Source organism: Macrotis lagotis, chromosome 1 (assembly GCF_037893015.1).
Source record: "Macrotis lagotis isolate mMagLag1 chromosome 1, bilby.v1.9.chrom.fasta, whole genome shotgun sequence".
In the NCBI taxonomy this organism is placed as follows: domain Eukaryota; kingdom Metazoa; phylum Chordata; class Mammalia; order Peramelemorphia; family Peramelidae; genus Macrotis; species Macrotis lagotis.
In genome coordinates, this window is record NC_133658.1 from 458,491,077 (window position 1) to 458,505,352 (window position 14,276).

The 14,276-nt window shown below is 36.0% G+C and overlaps 1 long non-coding RNA gene across 3 annotated transcripts in view; it reads left to right on the plus strand.

Moving 5' to 3' along the window:
* The first annotated feature begins 223 nt into the window (after positions 1-223).
* LOC141506634 (uncharacterized) overlaps positions 224-14,276 on the plus strand; it is a 39,708-nt gene continuing 25,655 nt past the window's right edge. For 2 of the 3 annotated variants that reach the window (XR_012473930.1, XR_012473928.1), the window contains exons 1-3: positions 224-2,524; positions 3,714-3,782; positions 9,561-9,645. This is a non-coding gene — a long non-coding RNA (uncharacterized LOC141506634). Of the gene's footprint in view, positions 2,665-3,713; positions 3,783-9,560; positions 9,646-14,276 lie in introns of all 3 variants that reach the window. The other variant, XR_012473929.1, reaches the window with a different exon arrangement.

Here is a 14,276-nt window from a genome sequence, read left to right on the forward strand (position 1 = left end):
GATGTAATAGTTTCTATGAACTCTTCTCTAATCTTACCACAGCTAGAGTTTTGGGTTCTGGTAGGGTGAAGAGTTTCTAGATAAGGGCAAACAAGAAGGTGAATGGCCTTGAGTCTATTCCATATAAGTATCAACTTAGGAACCATGAGTATTTCAATTGGACAAGAGAAGACTCCGGGGCGGGGGGGGGGGGGGGGCATGATAGTTGAAGAGTTAGCGGAAAAGGAAATAAGACTGTTCTGCTTGACCCCAGTGTAAAGAACTTTGTGCAATTAGTGGAAGTTGTTAAAAGGCAAATTAAGGCTTGAACTTGGGAAAAATTTCTTAATTACAGCTATCCACAAGGGGAATGGACTGCCTCAACAAGTGGTGGGTTCCTACTTTTTGGAGGTCTTTTTTAAGTAGAGACCAGATGACCACTTGTCAGATTATATTTTAGTGGGGTCTGGGAGTATGTATTGGACCATGTAGCTATAAATGTATCTTTTAATTTTTAAATCTTGTGATTTCTATGATATTGGACATATCTTCTTTTTGTTTTTGTTTGTTTTGAGACAGAGTTAAGTGACTTGCCCAGGATCTCACAGATAGTAAGTGTCTGAGGCTGGATTTAAACTCTGCTCTTCCTGTCTCCAGGGCTGGTGCTCTATCCACTGTCACCTAACTGACCCCCTATCTTCTTAATATATATTTCTATTTCATCTTTCCATGAAGAGTATTTACTTTTCCCAAAAGTCATAATCCAGATGCATTTTTTATCCCATTAAATCTGCACCATACCTATGAAGTCATTGTCTCCTTGAGATCATTTCTGTGGTATACTCTGCTTCACATATTCATATATAGCAATTTAAGAGCATAGGTTTTATTGTAGCTTTCTTCTTGGAAATTGCTTCCTATGAATTCCTAATTCTATTCGTCATATAATGGTAGATAGAAGATCTGTGTAAGAATTACCTCTCTCTTCTGTCTTCATCAAATGTGTAAGACTGCAAGCAAATATATTTTTTGCCAGCTCTTGTTAAGTGGATTCCATCCTTGGTTAAGAGCTCATTTTTATACCATGGTTCAGAAATTCACATTCTATTCTCCAACATCATTTTATTAGTCATCTGTTATATGTAAAATCTGTCTAACATCTCTGCATATTATATAACCAAATAGCCTTAGCAACTACCTTTACCTCCAGGCATTGAGATTTGCATCTAAGAGGAGGGATCATAGATTCATTGAAGTGTTAGAGTAAATCTTCCTCTAGCCCTTTTAGCGTTCTCTAGGTCAGAGATTAACCTGAATTTCTCATATATTGGTGAATTGGTAGAAGAGCAAATGTCTTCTCCCTAAGATTTCTATAACTTTAATCTTGCTTCTCAAATGTGCCTAAATGAGATTCTAAATACTTTGTCTTTGTTTTGCTATCATGGCTGACTGCAGTGTCAAATTGCCTGATTGCCATAGGGATTCCAAGGAAGGCTTAATTTCTTTATTGTGGGCATCATCTTTTCTCTTGATAAGATGACAGCTTTCTTAAGTGCCTTTAATTGGTAAATAGCTCCATGTTGTCTCCCCCTAAGTTAAAGTCAATCAAATTATCTAATTAGCTCTAATTATCAACCTTGCTTCTCATTTTTATCCAGATATCTCCAGATACCTCTCTGGTCACTTGGATCTCTTAAAATCTCTTTTTAAGATGAAATGTTTATATTTGAACTCAATACTTAATAGACATATAATCTTAGAGCAGGAAGAAATCTTAGAGATCATTGAGTTCCAACAGCTCATTGTACAGATAAGAAAATAGAGACTCATTCTCAAATATTTAGAGAACTGAGTTCAATTTCTTAGAATAAAAATCATTCCTCAATTCATAAATGGTCAAAGAATATGAACAGGCAGTTTGCTGATGAAGAAATCAAAACTATCTATAGATATTTATCAAAACTCTAAATTACTACTGTTTAGAGAAATGCAAATTAAAATAACTCTGAGGCATCACCATGCACCATTCAGATGACTAATATGATAGAAAAGGAAAATTAGAAATGTTGGAGGGGATGTGGGAAAATTGGGACACGAATGCACAGATCTAATCATTCAGGAGAATTTGGAATTATTCCCAAAAGGCAAATTGTACATTCCCTTTGATCCAGCAATACCATTACTAGGTTGATCATAAAAAAGGAACAGGACTACATGTACAGAAAATATTTTTAGCGGCTCTTTTTATGGTGGCTAAGAATTAGAAATTGAGGTGATGCCCATCAATTGGGGGATGGTTGAACAAGTTGTGATGTATGAATGTAATGGAATAATAATGTTGGTCCTTCATTCTTTTTTTTTTAGGTTTTTGCAAGGCAAATGGGGTTAAGTGGCTTGTTCAAGGCCACACAGCTAGGTAATTATTAAGTGTCTGAGACCGGATTTGAACCCAGGTACTCCTGACTCCAGGGCCGGTGCTTTATCCACTGTGCCACCTAGCTGCCCCTGGTCCTTCATTCTTGAAGAAGATCACAACATCAAGGAGGTGATCATGATAGACATATGAATTGGATTTGAGTGAGGGGGTGCTGTGCTAAGTCACCAGCCTCACTTTCTTCTCCAGAGCCATCTGGGTCCAGTGGCCAGATATGAATCAGTACAACTGGAGATGGCCCTAGATGTGAGGTGAACACAGTTAAATGACTTGCCCAAGGTCATACAACTAATAGTAGTTAAGTGTCTGAGGTAGGATTCAAACTTTGGTCCTCCTGTCTCTAAGACCAGTGCTCTATCTACCATGCCACCTGCCCTGTAATGAAATGCTATTATGCTAGAAGAAATAATAAGTAGACAGATTTCAGAAAAACCTGTAAAGACTGCATGAAGTGATGCTGATTGAAGTGAGAAGAATTAGGAAAACATACACATGAACAATAGCATTTTGAGATGATCAACTATGATTGATATAGCTCCTCTCAATAGTTCAGTGAGCAAGGACAATTCTGAGAGACCTATTATGGAAACCATCCATATCTCGAGAAAAAGCAATGGAGTCTGAATGGAGCATACTATGTTTATTTCGAATATTTTTCTTTTATGTTTTTTCTTTCTCATGAGGGTGGTAGAAAAATGTAGAATTCAAAAGCTTGCAGAAGGATGAATGGAGAAAACTTTGCATATAATTGAAAAAATAAATAAAATTTTAAACATAAAATGGATACTAAAAAATAACTCTTCTCAGCAATATAATGATTCAAGTTCCTCTTAAAAGACTTAGGAAGGAAAATTCTGTTCACATTCAAGGATGTAATCTGAATGCCAATTAAAGCATACTATTTTCACTTTTTAAAATTCTTTTTTCCCCCTTTTGGTTTATTTCTTCCCTCACATTATGACTATTATGTAAGTATGTTGACATATTTGCACATGCAAATAACCTATATCAAATTGCTTTTTGCTTTAAATGAGAGGCAGGGGAAGGAAAGAAGAAGGAAGGAGAAAATTTGGAACTAATTTTTTAAAAGAATGTAAATTTAAAAAATTTTAAAATGAATGTTAAAAATTATCTTTACAAAATTATCACAGTACTTAAAACAATAAAAAAAAAAGACTCAAAGAGTTTATTTTCCCAAGGTCATATATTTATGTCATGATAAAATTGGAATTTGAAATTTTGTCCTTTGGCTCCCATTCCAATGTGCTTTCTACTAACTCTCTATTCTACTTTCCCACAGCTCTTCATTATCATTACATGTGTTCTGACCACAGAAAACACCATCTGATGTTTTAGCTGACTCTTTCAGGTTTGTGTCATCTGCAATTTTGATAATCGCATTATCCCATACTTTTAACTGAATGTTGAACAGTACAAAGCAAAGTGACATTCTACAAGAGATCTCTGTCCTGATCAATATTAATTCATTTGTTACTACTTTTTTGGTCCTATTAAATTAGTTCTGGGTATATCTAACTTTGCTATCATGTAGCACAGAGGTGTCAAATATATGACAAGCAGGCCCCATGAAGCTCCCAAAATATGTCTCCAAATTAGATTAAAAACTAATTGGGAGGGTGGCTGGGTGGCACAGTGGATAAAGCACTGGCCCTGGAGTCAGGAGTACCTGGGTTCAAATCCGGTCTCAGACACTTAATAGTTACCTAGCTGTGTGGCCTTGGGCAAGACACTTACCTCCATTTGTCTTGCAAAAATCTAAAAAAACCTAATTGGGAAATATTTAACAAACTAAATAAAAATTCAATAAAAACATAGATAATATTGTATTTAAAAACTAAATCAATATGTGGCCCTCAGGTGTCCTTATGGATTAGTTGCCCTATTTCTGAGTCTGACACCATGGATCTAGCCCAGATATCTGCTTATTTATAAGATTCTCAATTAGAGCTTTTTACAGATGAATATTTTGGCCAGGCATTCCTTTGATCCATCAGTCTAATGTCTATCAAAGAGGAGTCTGAAAGGTGATTGATATTTTTTAATAATTTTTTTGATGAACTGCTTTGATTTTTATGGTGGGAGTTGAGCTGACCTCTCAAGTTTTTTGTAACTCTGAACTCTTTAACATTCCTATGACTCTTCAGGGAACCTATCAACTTGAGTTTTTCAGTCAGACTTTTTGCTTTAACTGGTCCTGTCCTCACTTTCTGGGAATTACCTAGATATGAAGTGTCATCTTTATTATATATACTTGTCTTTTGAAACTTGTGGATATAGGAGACAGTTTTAAGCCTAGGATTAGAAGTAAAGGTACATGCTTTTGCTCTTAGCCCTCTCTACTTAACTACATTACTTTCCATTTATCTTAGGTTGAAGGGGAGCATATGTCTTAGATTTAGAACTGGAAGTGAATGCAGAGTTCACCTAACCAATTCCCTCATTTTTTCAGATGAGGAATTGAGGCTGAGAGACTTGTCCAAGCTCAGACTTGGGCAATAAGTATCTCTGGTGGGATTTGAACTCAGTTCTTCCTGACTTTAAATCTAGAGCTCTAGTCATTATGACATTGCATTTCTTTAGGTTTTAAATGCATTTCTGTTCACTTTGTAAGAAATAGCATATGAAAAATGGAATAATATAGCAAGCTAAAGAGGATAATTCTACATATAAATTATGGGCCACCAGGTATTCCATCTACCTTTGACTCTTATTGAACTTCTTTTGTCAGATTTTGTACTTAAAATTAACACAATTTGAGGATTAGGTGGGGGAGCTGGTGGAGAAAGTTCTGGGGTTTCAGGTTCTATGAGTCTGCTATCTCAAGTTTTAGCACTAAGTGTGAGAATCCAGAGTTTCCGAGAGATAGCATGGTATAGTAAAAAAACATACTATTTCTGGAGTCAGTTTACCTGGGTTCAAATGTTGAGATGGGCAGTTTGGATGAAAAGTACTCTCTCCTTGGGAATGGAATTGTTTCTCTTGACTACACCTATTTCTTATCAGTTTGGTGTTGTTTTTTTTTTAGATTTTTTGCAAGGCAGTGGGGTTAAGTGGCTTGCCCAAGGCCACACAGCTAGGTAATTATTAAGTGTCTGAGGTTGGATTTGAACCCAAGTACTCCTGACTCCAGGGCCAGTGCTCTATTCACTACACCACCTAGCTGCCCTACACCTATTTCTTATCATCTGACTTTTTTTGGGTAATGACATCAATATATGAGGCTCTAAGTACATGGGAAAGGTTTCAGTTTGACATACTTTCTGTCTCTGCAAAGCTTATAAAGCTTAAAATACAGATTACAAATACAATTCATAAAGTGTTCTGTGTCCCCACCAATCTAAACTGAAAAGTTAATGTTGGCAAAATAAGTTATCCTGAGCAACTCATCTCTCCTCTACTTATCACATTATATAGAAAAACTCTAACTTAGGACATAAGTAAAATTATTTTATCTAGAAAACCATTTTTTAAAATAGAAGTAACCAGTAAGCAAAATTTAAGATAACATAGAAACACTTAGTAATGAACTATGCTTCCTATCACCTGTCAATAAAAGAGAAGGAAGAGAAACAGAGAGGGTAGTAAATCTACTTAGTCAATTAGATTTATAATCAATCATCTGGAAAAGATTCTTCCATTTCCTACTGATGCTCTTCTTTCTCAGACTCCTTCTGCCACTCACTTTCCAACTTTCTGTACCCAATTGTCTCCTATATCTCTTTTTGGAGAATTTTAAAAATTGCAGTTGTAATGGAAAACTCCACTTCCTAGTTCTATACTTTTAATAGCTTAATTTCTTCCTGATTTTGGAAGAAATATAACTTCTAGATCTACAGTGACTTCTTGAAAGATCAAGCAATGATTGTTATGTTTACTAATGGAGTTAGACTACCATGTAATATATAATGAAAGTAAGACTAACCCAATGACAAAGAGTCACTTTCGCTAGTAGGGGATGCCTTTTCTCTCTGCTGTTCGGGGATCAGAGAGAGAAAGAGGGAGTTTTGCATTGTTTATGGCTTGTCCCATGGCCACCCTTGTGGTAGTCTGTCCTAATTTTCAACCCCACTAGGCATTTTAGTTTGCCCCTTCCTACCTTTTCAAACTTTGCATGCCTAATTCCTCTCCTTGTTCTTTGATCTAACTACCCTGGCATATATGTAGTTCATTCAGCACAAATTTCCATTTCCCATTGCCATGCTTTTGCATTGGCTGTCTGTCTATGCCCTGGAATATTCTGTCCCATTACTTTCAACTTTTCTCTGGCTTTCTTTAGGACTCATCTTAAGTCCCACCTTCTACAAGAGGCATTTCCTGGTCCTTCTGGTTGCTAATAATTTTCATATATTCTGTATTTATCTTGTGTACCTAGGTATTTAAATATTGTTTCCTCCATTAGAGTGCACACTTCTTGACAACAGGAACTGGATTTTTTATTTTTTTTTTTGCTTTTTTTTAATGTTCTTACATATCCCTTCCAAATCAGAGATTTTATGATTTTATGACTGAATACTTTCTGTTCTAGAAGCTGGAAAAATTCATTTCCTATCTGTTGCCATTTCTACTTTTTTTTTAAAAAAAAGATTTTATTTATTTTGAGTTTTATAATTTTTCCCCTAATCTTACTTCTCTCCCCCTATCCCCCACAGAAGGCAATTTGCCAGTCTTTACATTGTTTCCATGGTATACACTGATCCAAATTGATTGTGATGAGAGAGAAATCATATCCTTAAGAAAGAAACATAAAGTTTAAGAAATAGCAAGTTCAGACAATAAGATATCAGTTTTTTTCTAAATTAAAGTTAATAGTCCTTGGTTTTTGTTCAAACTCAACAGTTCTTTTTTTCTGGATACAGATGGTATTCACCATTGCAGACAGCCCAAAATTGTCCCTGATTGTTGCACTGATGGAATGAGCGAGTCCATCAAAGTTGATCATTGCCCCCATGTTGCTTATAGGGTGTTCAGTGTTTTTCTGGTTCTGCTCATCTCACTCTGCATCAGTTCATGCAAATCCCTCCAGGCTTCCCTAAATTCCCATCCCTCCTGGTTTCTAATAGAATAATAGTGTTCCATGACGTACATATACTGCAGTTTGCTGAACCCTTCCCCAATTGAAGGACATTTACTTGATTTCCAATTCTTTGTCACCACAAACTGGGCTGCTATGAATATTTTAGTACAAGTGATGTTTTTACCCTTTTTCATCATCTCTTCAGGGTATATAGACCCAGTAGTGGTATTGCTGGATCAAAGGGTATGCCCATTTTTGTTGCCCTTTATGGCATAGTTACAAATTTCTCTCCAGAAAGGTTGAATGAGTTCACAGCTCCACCAACAATGTAATAGTGTCCCAGATTTCCCATAACTCTTCCAAAAATGATCAATATACTTTCTGGTCTTATCGACCAGTCTGAGAGGTGTGAGGTGGTACCTCAGAGAAGTTTTAATTTACATTTCTTTAATAAGTAATGATTTAGAGCAATTTTTCATGTGATTATGGATTGCTTTGATCTCCTCATCTGTAAATTGCCTTTGCATATCCTGTCCATTTGTCAATTGGGGAATGGCTTTTTTTTAAATTTGACCCAGTTCTCTGTATATTTTAGAAATGAGTCCTTTGTCAGAAACATTAGTTGTAAAGATTGTTTCCCAGTTTACTACATTTCTTTTGATCTTGGTTACAGTGATTTTGTGCAAAAGGTTTTCAATTTTTTTTTTGCAAGGCAATGGGATTCAGTGGCTTGCCCAAGGCCACACAGCTAAGTAATTATTAATTGTCTGAGGCCGGATTTGAACTCAGGTTCTCCTGACTCCAGGGCCAGTGCTCTATCCACTGTGCCACTTAGCCATCCCTGACTTTTTATTTCTCCATATGAATTTGCTTACAACTTTTTCTAACTCATTAAAGTAATTTTTTTGGAATTTTGATTGGTCATTTCTGCTTTTTAAAAAACTTTTTTTTTTGGTTTTTGCAAGGCAGTGGTGTTAAGTGACTTGCCCAAGGTCACATAGTTAGATAATTATTATCTGAGGTCATATTTGAACTCAGGTCCTTCTGACTCCAGGGCCGGTACTCTATCCATTGCACTACCTAGCTGCCCCCCGTCTGATGCCATTTCCCACCCCTACTCCTCCTGATTTTCTCTCTCCTTCCTCTGCATAAGTTATCTGTCAGCATTTGGGCTTAGGAGAAAAAAATATATACTAAATACTAATAGCTGGAATTGATATAGTGCTTTAAAATTTACAAATAATTCTTATATCACAATGAGTACAATCTTGTTTTAATCAGAACCAATTAACAAAGCATTTTTCTCCATCTATATGGGTGCAAAAGTCATAGAACATGAATAAAGGGGTACTGGAGGAACAGAGCATCCCAAGTCAATACTTTCTACTTCAATTTTACCTTTGTCTAAAGCAGTAAATAAAATAAGAATCCACATATATCCCAAGCATTTATTTTGCGTGAGATTGTTTAGTGGAGAAACAAAGAAACAACACAGTTCTACCTTTTAAAGTCTTTACAACCTAGTCTCCTTAATAGGGGAAAACAACACACCAAAGGAAACTGAAAAAATGGGAAGAGGGAATGTATAGTGCAAAGGAATATAGGTAGGTGGGAAAAGAATAGAGAGCTCTGGCCCAAGCACCTTTCTTAGAGGTTCTGGGAGAGATAATAAATGAAAGATAATAGATAAAAGATAATAAATACTTCTTGAGTCATTGCTTCATTGAACTGATAGTATCAGGCAGTCTTCAGAAAATTATCAGATTGTGTAGGAATTCAGAGTAAAGAGAAAGATATTCAGGTGAAGATGTTCAGGAAAAATTTCCTGAAGGAATCAGGGCTATATCTGGACCTAAAGGTTGGCTATGAATTGGATATGAGTAGTGGGGAAGGCATTTTAGATAGAACAGTGAGAACAAATGAGAATTCCATTCTTTGCTCTGCTGAGTATGTCTATTGTACTACCTATCCTCCAGTATTCTTCCTGGCTGGCCACCAAAAGGACTTTCCTGGGGATGGGAGTGATCTAATAAGTTGGAGCAAATTGAGGAGCTATTTTCTTTTGAATTAGTGGGATGTACTTGTTGCTAATATATGGTAATCAATTCACAGAACCTGGGGCCTAAACTCAACTGGCACATGGCAGCAACAGATGGGAGATTGTCAGGAAGTCACTATGCTCACTGAGATGCCAGAGGTACACCTTCCTTTTTCCCAGCACTACTGGCTTTAATTGCAAGGTCTTGATTACCTGGCTAGAGGTCGTAAAGTGTGATTATGCCCCCTGGCTCATTTGAACCTTATTTGAAATGTCTCTTTTATAATCTAGGTCATTATATTTAAAATACACACATGTAGGAAGGATAAGTGGATAGAAAGAAAGTACCTCATCACTATCTCCTTTCACTGGGGATTAGAATCCCTGCACAGATTAGAATAATGAAGATTTAAAAACCAATTTGGCTGGTTTGGGCTGTTTTTTCTGTACTTTGGGGTCAGCCTCTGGATGCTGAATACACTGCTGTGAATGAATTTGGCATGAATTAAAAAGCTTGGATGGTTGGAAGGAATGTCATATTTCAAAATTAATAAAAATTATTAGAACCACAGTTCTTAAGTTGGGTGAATCTCAGATCCTGCCACCCTTAAAAATAGCCTCTGAACACAGCTGTCTTCACTGAATTTTTTAGCACTAATTTGACTATTCCCAAGTCTGTGAATATTTTTGATTCCTATTGGAGTGAACATTACAGATGTGGAGTAAGATTTTTTTAATGTTTGAAATCATTTGAGGTTTTAGGTGAAAAAGAGAGGTAGGACAGGGAGAGAGAGAGAGAGAGAGAGAGAGAGAGAGAGAGAGAGAGAGAGAGAGAGAGAGAGAGAGACCGACCAATAATTGGGAAGGAAGGAAGAGGCATTTTAGTTTAATAATATTTATTTTGCCCTGAGGCCAAGGGATCTAAAACAGCTCAACTCTGCTCTCCTTGTCTACCTGGGATGATCAGAGTAGCCATTCCTTATTCATTCATTGGAATGTATCTTGGGCAAGTTTGGATACATTTGGATACAAGTCTATCTGGATAGAGGGACACATCTAAATCCACTTTTCGAGCCTCCTCTCTCCCTCATTTATATAGTGGGCAAGTATCTTCTGGGAGAGGGAGGAGGGAGGGAATTTGACATGTACAAATTCTCAGGGTGTTCATGAATGTAAAGCCTCATGTGTACCACAAAGGGGCAAAGACAGCAAGAGGATATATATCTATGGTCTAAGGCTGAGTATGTATTTATCTCTTAGAAATTTTATAGAAACAAATGTGACTCTTTAAAACCTATTTGAGTTCTCTGAATTTGAGGTTCTGAGACCCTTAAACCCTTTAAAGAACATCTTTGAATAGTTTCCTGAAAGGTTCTGGGACTGTCAAAGATAACTATTATCCTTATGTCAATCAACTGTGAGAAAATTTGCTTCCATCCTCTTTTCTAGCATTCTAGACTTCTCTCTATCCAGGGAAGGCAAATGAAAGGATCTGCCCTTAAAAGAGAGGAAAAAAAGATATATTAGTCTCATGAACTGGAAGGATACTTAAAGATTATCTTGACCAATCCTGTTATTTTATAAGAAATTAAGAACCAAAGAAAGGAAGTGATAAAAGTACAGAACAGAGCTGGGATTTGAGACCAGGTCCTCTGACTACATTATTACTACTATAGCATGCTGCCTTTCCAAATTATAAAGGCCAGTTTGAGTAGAAGACATAATTTGAAATTCAATAACTTGTTTCATGATTTTCTGTATATCTATCAACGAAGGAAAGTTTTGTGATTTCAGCCAGCATGGGGGCAAAGTCATGGTTTAAACAAACAAACTGAAACCTATCCAGGACTTCATGGAGAAGTCCTAGGGAATTACTTGAGATAGAGAAGTTAAGGGATTTGCCCAATGTCACACAGTTAATACATTTCAAAAATGGGATTTGAACTCAATTTTTTCTAAGCTCAGACCCAGTGTTGTGTATCAACTTCCCTTCCATAAGCTCAGATAATTTAGAACTGACTACAGGTGCTGCCATATTGAATAAGATTTTTTTTTTCCTTTTGAATGGGGAGATTCTGGAAGATTGACTTTCCTCTTGATGGAAAGAATTTCCTGGATAGCAGCCATGAAATTTCCCAGTTAACAGCCACTTTCTTATTTGCCCCATGTTTAATCAAAAGACATAGCTGGGGATCTTGTGGTTTGTCTTTTACCCCTTTCCATTATTCAAAAATCATGGCCAAAAGTAATTCAGATTTGTGATTTATTTATCATCATTTTATTAAAGAGGTAGTATGTCATGATAGATGGAGAGTTGACTTTAGAGTCAAGAAGATCTACACTCAAAGATCTGCTTCTGATACATATTAGCTATGTGATCCTGGGTGACACAGTTAACTTCTTGTGGTCTGGGAATCTCTGGAAACCCCTAAGATGATTTCAGGGGGTCTGTAATCAAAACTACCTTGTAATAATACTAAGTTGTTTAATTTCTGATATACTAAATACTTATAGTTGTAACCCATATAAACAAAAAACTAGAGGGATGGTGGTGGTGGTTCTGCTAGGTGGTGCAGTGAATAGAGCACGGGCTCTGGAGTCAGAAGGATCTGAGTACAAATCTGACCTCAGACACTTAATAATTACCTAGCTGTGTGACCTTGGGCAAACCAGTTAACCCCATTGCCTTGCAAAAAAAAAAAGAGTGTAATGGAATACTAAAGCCAAAAAGCTTGAGAACTCTACATGACTCTCTATGACTATAAATTACAGAGAGATTGTTTTCTTTCATTGGTAAAAAGGAGTTTCCTCATCCTGGAGACTTTCTATATCAGTGAAATCCCAAGTCCATTCCTTCTCCCATTATAATGTCATTATAATTTATTTGATAATTTATTAGAATTTATCTATGTAATTTATTTTTTATATAATTATATTTGTATTTTATCTATAAATGATATCATTATTATTTATTTAAATAATCTATTGCTGATTTCTTTTAGTGGCAGCTAGAAAGGACAATGGATAGTGTTTGCTCACCCTGAGATCAGGAAGATTCTTTCTCAAGTTCAAATCTGGCCTCAGAAACTTACCAGCTGTGTGAACTTGGGCATGTTACTTCATTCTGTTTACCTCAGTTTCCTCATCTATAAAATGACTAGAGAGGGAAATGGCAAATCACTCCAATGTCTTTACCAAGAATATCCCAAATGGGGTCTCTTGAAGAGCTGGACAGGATTGAAATGACTGAACAACAATTTCTTTTGTGGACATTAAAGGCCACCTTCTGTGATTACTGCCCTTGACTTGAGGGTGAATAAATTAGGCTAAGTCAAGGTTTTATTTCCAGCACATAGTTGGCCAGGCATTTTAAACTATGTTGGTTTCCAGTAGGAGAAGTTGTAGTTTTGAAGGATGGCCATCTCTAGTATCTTGACATGAACTGGAAATCAAAGAGAGCAATAAGTATGACTTTGTTAGGAGGGGAAATTTTAATTCTGGCTTCTGGTGCTATTCTTAGAGGTACAGTTAAGCTTTCAAATCTTCCTTGATTCCAAGAAAGGGCTAAATCTTTATCCCTAAAGCATAAATTTGGAGAGAGTCATTACAAAGTTGAATGTAGTTCAATAAATTCTTTGTCCACAGAAATTCTTAAAGAACAATTTCAGTTAATTTACAAAACATGCCCCATCTGACCCAGAGGAATATGGGAGATGGGAAGACAAGTACAGGCAAACCACAGAGATATTTCTGTTTTAGTTCCAATCTACCACAATAAAGCAAATATCACAATAAAATGAGGCACAATTTTTTTTGTTTCCCCATTAATATAAAAGTTATGTTTACATTGTTATTTTCTTTTGTGTTCAATAGTATTATATCTTATTATTCAATAGTATTATATCTTATATAATATATATCTTATATATTATCCACAATTGGATAATATAGATTACAAATGTACAATCATGTAAAACATTTCCATTTTAAACATATCGTGGAAGAAAATTCAAAACATTTAAGAAAATGAAGTAAAAATTAGTATGTTTTGATCTGCATTCAAATTCCATCAGTTCTTTTTCTGGAGGTGGATGGCATTTTTCATTATAAGTCCCCTGGGATTATTTTAGAACTTTGTATTGCTGAGAATAGCTAAGTTATTCATAGTTCTTCATTGTACAATAATATTGTACAATGTTCTGGTTCTGCTCACTTTACTCTGTATCAGTTCATGTGAATCTTTCCAGATTTTTCTGAAATCATTCTGCTTGTCATTTCCTTTTCTTTAACTATGTCCTAATTGCTTTATAGTTGTCTTGTATCCATTCCCTCTATTAAAGTATATTCTTTTCACTGTTCTGATAGAAGTACAATTCACAAAAGCCATTAGCATCCTTATATCATAATTAATTTATACTCCCACTCTCTTTTCCTTTTTAAAATGATTTTTGCAAGGCAATAGGGTTAAGTGACTTGCCCAAGATCACACAGCTAGGTAATTATTAAGTATCTGAGGTCGGATTTGAACTCAGGTCCTCCTGACTTCAGGACCAGTGCTCTATACACTGCACCACTTAGCTGCTCCCCCACCTTCTTTTCAAGAATGATCCCTCTGACTGTCCCAATATAAATACAACCCTCAAGTGCTAAGAGTTTGCTCACATCACAGTCAATTTATACCCATACTCCCCCTTTTTTTAAAAGTTTTTGCAAGGCAATGGGTTAAGTGGCTTGCCCAAGGCCACACAGCTAGGTAATTATTAAGTGTCTGAGGTCAGATTTGAACTCAG